The 7,496-nt window shown below is 50.2% G+C and overlaps 1 pseudogene; it reads left to right on the forward strand.

The window, feature by feature from the left end:
* The window catches only part of LOC102830944, a 41,907-nt pseudogene extending 34,556 nt beyond the window's left edge, over nucleotides 1-7,351 (forward strand).
* The last annotated feature ends 145 nt before the right edge of the window (nucleotides 7,352-7,496 follow it).

Below are 7,496 nucleotides of genomic sequence, written 5' to 3' on the forward strand. Positions count from 1 at the left end.
AAAAGAAGGGGAGAAAAATCTATAGCCTAATATGAATATGACTTTAATGTCCTCTTTTCAGGTTCCTGCCTTCAAAGCTGCCAGAGAGATTTCAAGTTTCCAGTGTTGGTTGTTATGCTACACCTCAGGCTCCAATCCAACCTTCGGCCTGTTTTGCTTTTAAACTCTCTTTCCCTTCCTACACCCTCTCCTTCTCTTTCCCATGTTTAAAAAAAAACAAAAACAGAATAAAAAGCAAACAAGAAAAGTTCAGGGTCTGCTCTTGGGCTGAGTATCTGTGCTCATGTGTGGCAGAAGAACCCACCAGTGGTGAGGTTGGGGGGTGACCGCACGCTCAGGCTCCCCCTCTAATCACCAGAATGGTGGTGGGCAAACAGTGGGCACGCCAATGACCAGATACCAAAAAAGAAAAAAGAGAAAGAAAATCAGACCAAAGCAAAACTGACAAAGTGTACTGTCCACGTTTGTCCCAAGGTTCCCGTGGCATTTTCCCATGGTGCTTCTGCTCTACCTATTTGGCTTGCTGTTAGGTCTCACCCAGGATGTCAGCTCAGGTCTCCCAGCCCGGCCCGGCAGATTCAAAAGTACGCAATTTTTTACTTCAGCTCCAAATTCCACAAGCTATAAGCCTTCAAACCTTTAAAATATTCCTATCTCTGTAGTTCCGAGTTTTGGAGCTCTGCCCTGGATCTGCTTTGCCTGGTAGTCTGTGTTATTACTGACGGTGAACTTCACTAAACCTCTACCCGAGCCACCATCAAGCCCCGCCTTTATTCTTCCATTTTTGTAAATCTTTTTTGGCTTCTTGTAGTAGTGTTTTGTAGTTTTCTTTGTACAGGTCTTTTGTGTCTCTGGTTAGATTTATTCCTAAGAATTCCATCTTTTGGGTGGCAATTGTAAATGGTATTATTTTCCTGATTTCCTTTTCAGAGCTCTCTTTATTAGTATAAAGGAATCCAACTGACTTTTGTATGTTGATCTTGAGGAGAAATTTTCCTTCTACTTCTATTTTGTTGAGTGTTTTCATCAGGAATGGATGTTAGGTTTTGTCAAATGCCATTTCTGCTTTGATTGGTGCATGGGAATGGGGGTTCCAGCAGATGGGTTGGTAGGTCATGAATGTGTGTCCTGGTGTGGAGGACCTGGCCTGGAAGCCTGGCTCTGTCCTTGCAGCTGGTGACCTCTAAAAGCCTCCTACACCCATGAACTTCCATTTTTGCTCTACAGCAGTGATGCATGATGCCCACCTTCATGGGGCAGGTGGACGCTTGGCCCATCAGAGCTGACAGTATTGATTGTTGAGCTGGGGGACACTCTGTAAGTGTTCCATATTCCCCATGTGCTGATTCACTCAGTCCTCTCAGAGGCTGGGTGTGTTTGTGAGCCCATTTTATAGATGAGGAAACTGAGGTTCAGAGGGGCGAGGGAGCACTCTCAAGACCACATAGCTGTTGTGGGCAAAGGCTGGGTTCCAGGCAGACTGTGGAGCTCACACGCATCCTGGGAGGTCTCAAACATGGATCCAAGTGCATGGAGACCTCAGTGGGGTCTTTCTTCATCTGGTTGCCCCCTGACCTCAGATTGTTCACTGGAAATTGGCCCTGTTTGATATCTCTACCTGCTCCTATCCCAAGGCCTCAAGAAGTGGGCTGCTCTGCAGGACAATCCCCAGGTGGGGCTTGTAGAGAGAGATCCAGCACTCCCTGCCCCTATCCTGAGGCCCACACCCCACAAGGGCTCACCCTGTACTGGTCTGTGCCTGCTGGTCTCCAGGTGCCTGCCTGCTGGTTTCTGGGTCTTTAGCTCCAGTGGACTGGGCTGCAGTCTGGGGGCCTGGTGGGGTCTCACTCCCATCCATCAGAGGGACCTTACTTTTTCTCTGATGCTGGAAGGTGCTGGGGTGAGGAGTCAACCTCCCTCGACTCCCACCTCCCTTAGTTACAAGGAGGAAAGCCAGTTTTCAGTGGGGGGAGTCAACCTGTTTGGGGGGGAGGTCTGCATTACAGTGGTCCACAGGTACACCCTGTCTGTGCTCATACCTCCTGGCCCTCCTCTGGACAGATGACCCCCAAGCATCCATGGCCTTCAGGAGTGGGCTCTGGTCCATAGCTATCGCTGATTTCGCTGGACCTCTGGACTTGCTCCCCTTCTGTTTCCCTCCCTCCCTCCCTCCTCTCTTATTCCCTCCCATCCTTCCTCCTACCCCCTTCTTGTTTTATCTTAAACATTTCCTGCTTGCTGAAGTATTGTCTGTTTGTGGTTTAGAATTGGCACAAAAGACTCACGAAGACAGACAGGAACCCACCACCCCCATCCCGGTTCCTCATGTCCTCATGCTCTGTGCACAGCCCCCATATGCCTCTGCCTTCCCCCATCTCTGCCTTGATCACCTCCTCCAGGAAGCCTGCAGTTCTGCTCGCAGCCTGACATGATTCCACATTTGTCTGTGGGATTGTCCCATGGGGGCCTGACTACCCCTCCCCACAGTGGTTGGGATGGCATCTGCCTGGTTCTAAGTGTCCCCAGTACAGAATGTGGCCAGGGAATGTCTGTGAGTGGTTCAGACCAGAGGCCACCCTACTGCTGATAGTCCTCTCTGCAGCTCAGGGGGACCCTTCTCACCACAAGGTCAGTACTCACCAAGCTTAGGGGTCCAGCTCAGGCCTCTGTTCTCAGGGGACCTTTCCTGGCCACGAGTGGTCCTTCCTGGTTCCATTCTGAACAGTGAACACAAGGACTGGGCAGTGTCCAGGCAGGACTGCGTGACTCCAGGGCTAGCCCCTGTCCAGCTCAGGCCTGGAAGTAGCTGCGAGGAAGTGACTAGGGCCTGGCAAGCAGACGTTACAGTTCAGGTTAGCCCCAGACACACCACAGACTCAGGATGCAGCTGGACTCAGGGAAGACCTGCCTATGGGAAGATGCCCTGAAAAATCTTTGAAGGAAAGATTCATTCATCTTGGTCAAGAGAGCAAGAGGTGTAGAGGCTAGAGGAGAGAAGGGGTGGCAGAAAACAGGTACAGAAAGAGGGGAGAGTGAGGATGAGGGAAAGGGTCAGGGAGGTCACTGGACCCTAGATACTCCCGCCCTGATATCCGTTTTCAAAAACCCCAAACCCACCACTGTCGATCCGATCCTGACTCTTAGGACCCTAGCATTTTCAAGCCTGCCATCTTTATGGGAGCAGAAATCCACAGCTTTCCCCCACAGAGCAGCTGGTGGGCTTTTTGAATCTTATGGTTAGCAGCCTAGTGCTTAACCCAAAACATCACAAGGAGTCGGCTTACACCCCTTCAATCCCTCCCTCCACCAACAAGCCCTGCACAGGGATGTACCCTTGCGTATACACACTGAGCCTCGGTGTTCCTACCTGTAAAATGGAGCTGTACCTTTCACGGGGCTGTGTGCCGAGCCTCGACTGGAAGCCTGCTGGTTGCAGGTCTCTGTCGTTGCCTGTCTGTCTTCGCCTCTTTGATACGGGCTGGGACCCAGCTGACATCAGCACATATCAACCAACAACCGCATCAAAGATCCTATTTCCCAACAAGTCACCGTTACACGTCAAGACACAAACATGCCTATTTGGGGGACACACAGTCTGGTCCCTACCCACCCTCTTCTGCCCAGGAACCAGCCTAGTTGGGGTGTTGGGGGGGCAGGGCTGGGCTGCACTTCCGGCTTGGATAGATGCCTCCACACCGCCCTGAGAAGCTGAGCAGAACTCTTAATGAAGCACCTTCAAGTGATTATGGGGCAGCTGGTGCACAGCTGTTCCTGGTCCGACGGCAGCCCACCTCCCACCCCACCCCCTGCTCAGGGTCTGCATAGGGACTTCACCATCCCCAACCCTGGTGTTGGTGGTGTGTGGTGGGGGAAGACACATGGTGGGCTTCACCACACCTAGCAGGTTCTGGAGAGACCAGTGGGCAGCCGACCTGAGATGAAACCACAGGTCTGCTTTTCTTCAGTGTGACCCCTCCATCCCACGAGGGGCCATTCCGCTGTCTGAGCCAGGTGTTTCTGCCAGACTGGGAGTCCTCCCCAGGCACCCTCCCCCCATGTGGCAGAGAGGCAATTGCTGTGGGTGCCTCATCCCAGTTCCCCGGGAGCAGATGGTCGAGCACCCCCCAGAATCAGACCCTGCCCACTCCCCAGAGTCCTTGTCACACTAGGTATGACAATTGCAGGTCAGCCATAATGGGTATTTCGGGGTATTGCTGTCACCCTGGAGGTATCATTAAGGATCTGCCAAGGTCAGGGGTGGATCGCCCACAAAGCAACGTAAACATAGGTTGACCGGTACTTACTTACTCATCTGTAGTCGGCAGTTTCACATGTTTTCACCACATCAAAGCTTCTGCTTCTAGGTCTGGCTGGCATCTGTCCCTCTCCCAACCCCACAGCCCCTTCCCACAATACCCAAACCTCTTCAAACTTACGATCCAAAGCCGGACCAGAGTTACCCAGGAAACAAGGTAAGCATGGGCTTGCTTGTGCTTACTAATCTGCAGTGAACCGTTTCACAAGGGGTTCAAATCCCACAGATGTGGTGAAGAAGGTGTGAAACGGTTCACTACAGAGTATTAGTTGTTGTTGTTAAGTGCTGTTGAGCCAGTTCCGACTCATAGCGATTTCTGAGGAGTGGCTGGTGAGCTTGAACCACCGACCCTGAGGTTCAAATCAACTTTGCATTCCAGCACATTAACACACAGCGCCACACCAAGTAAGCACAACTAAGCCAGTGCTTACCTTAATTATTAGTAATCCACCCTTCACCCTCCCACCCACCAAGGATCAAACCATCTGAGGGTGATTATTTTTAGCTATGGGCTATAAGCTCTGATAACTGCTGAAGGAACATTTGAATAGAAGCAACAGGCAGAAACCAATTAATAATGAGGGTGAAATAATCCATTATTGTTTCCAAATACCCCAGGAGACTAGGTCTGTGTGCTGGCCAGTCCCTCTAACAGGCAAGGAGTCCAGAGATCCTGCCTCATGCTAAACCCCAGTGAGCCTCCTCCCTTGACCTTTGCCCCATGCACCCTAGCACATTCCGGATCAGTTGTTAGTGAGGATGAAGGTTCAAGTGCAGCCAGGCGTAGGGGAAGTTGCTCCCTGGACCCTGAGAAGCTGTCAGCCTTGCCCCCCTCCCCAAACCCTCTCCTGGTACCAAGCACGTGGGTGCTGTAATTGCATGCTGGCCTCTCAGGGTGCTGTGTTAAAACGTGGGCTCTTCTCAAACCACGGGGGATGGTCTGCCCATCACAAAGCTGTTTGTCATGTATACAGGGTCCCGATGAGTAGGAACCCACTTGACACACACACAACAACAACAAGGAACACCAAAATCAAACCCATGCCCCCACCCATTGGAAGAGATACAGGAACATGAATGAGACGCAATCCCCTTCTTCCACATGGAGAAAGCTCAGCTGTGCTTGTTAAACTGTCAGCTGCAAAAGACAGTCAGGAGTGTTCCAATAGAGCCGGTGAGAAACTGCAGACTCCTGGATTTGGATCCACATCAAAGGAGTCTGGTTGTCCACTCTGTATCTCACCGGTAAGGAATGAGGAAGAAATCAGGTGAAATGTAGAAAAAATTAGGCAGAAAGACTAACAGAGGCTGAGAGAGGCCACTCAGTGGCGTTGAGAAGGGACAGTAACGCTAGGACCGGCTTTGGTCAGCAGCAGCAGTTCTGAAGAAGACAACTTTTAAATACACGCAATGAATAGCTCTTGAATGGTTGGACCATTGTGTTAATGATGAGGGGTGGGCGGTGGGAACACATTGAAAAGTTGCTTCATTTCATAGCATGACCCATTAGGAGTTGTAAAACTAATAAAACAAAAACAGAAAACTCTTCTAAACCAGCACGAATCAAAGAGAGATTTTCACCAAACTGGACCGAGGAAAGAGAGAATTATCTTTCTAGTCTTCATGATGTCATGATTCAGCGTGAGAAACACAACACATCTGAAAAAGTAATCCCCAGGCCTGTTGGGCAAGGAATAGAATCTCGATGCTGATTATTTGTACTTTTTTTTTTCACACTTCATGGCTTTTAGTTTCATTGTTCTTGTTGAGTACATGCACAAACATTCTCAGCCTCCTTTTCTGAGTTGTTCCCCTCATGGATGTAAACCCTCCCAAGGTTCCTACCTTAACTTTCAAGCTGCTGTTGTCAGTTTGGCCCCAGAGGATAGATCCTGAAAGAGAACTATGCTCAGGGTAGGACATTTTTTACTATGAAAACTAAACCAGACTTCAATTGTTGTTGTTGTCAGGTGCCATCGGTCGGAACCGACTCATAGCGACCCCATGCACAGCAGAACGAAACAATGTCCGATCCTGGGCCAACCTCACTACCGCTGCCACACTTGAGTCCATCAATGATGCCACCTGGCCAATCCATCTCGTTAGAGGTCTTCCTATTTTCTCTGACCCTCCACCTTACACAGCATGACATCCTTCTCCAGTGATTGTTTCCTCCGGAAAATATGTCCAAAGTAAGAGAGACGAAGCTTAGCCATCCTGGCCTCCAAGGAGCACTCTGGCTGCACTTCTTCCAAAACAGATCTATTGGTTCTTTTGGCAGTCCATGGCACTTTCAGTATTCTCCTCCAACACCACAACTCAAAGGCATCAATTCTTCTACAATCTTCCTTATTCACTGTCCAGCTTTCGCATCCATATGAGGCTATTGAAAACACAATGGCCTGGGTCAGGTGCACCTTAGTCAGGTGGCAGAGGTGACTGGGAGGGCTGGCCAACCCGTGCTGTACTGCAGTGCCTGGACACCAAATAGGCATCGGGCAGAAGCTCTAAGCACTGACCATGGTCAAAGCTTTCAGAGATCAGCCTTGAACTGCCAGCTTTGTGAGCCCCCACATGGCTGCCAAGGCAAGACCCCTAACGAGTTTCTGGGTCCTGAAGCACCCACATAAGTGCCAGGACCCTTGTGGCCAAGATGTTCCCACTGTTCAGCAGAGCCCCCTACTAGATAGCTCACTAAGACTAGAGCAGGAAGCTGGAACACTGTCAGAATCATGGCTCTTGTACTCACACCCAACTAATAAAAAACAGAGGATCAACTTCGGCATCTACCTCAACCAGGCCCCCTTGGAGGCCACCTGCTGGTCCCATCCCTGGATTTTGCACTATGGGCCCTGTGGCTACTCTGATATGGCTGCTGTGGAGGAGGGATTATTTGGCTGCTTGTTTGAGTGTGAAATCAAGCGGGAATGCGAGCAGATTGCCTTCTACCTATTTACAGTCCAAGATATCCTGACTCACGTGCAGGAGGAGGACCACACTAGTCCTTGTGGGAGCCCTGAGCCAGTTCAGGACTAATTGACTTAGGACCTAACCTTCCATGAAGGAACAATGGAGCCCAAGGTAACTAGACTTCTATTAGATTCTCCTAAATACAGTGCTAAATAGTAGACAGCATTGCAAAGTATGAATATTCTAGAACACTTAATGGTGCTCATGAGGA

The sequence above is a fragment of the Chrysochloris asiatica genome, unplaced genomic scaffold (genome assembly GCF_000296735.1).
Source record: "Chrysochloris asiatica unplaced genomic scaffold, ChrAsi1.0 scaffold00319, whole genome shotgun sequence".
NCBI lineage: Eukaryota > Metazoa > Chordata > Mammalia > Afrosoricida > Chrysochloridae > Chrysochloris > Chrysochloris asiatica.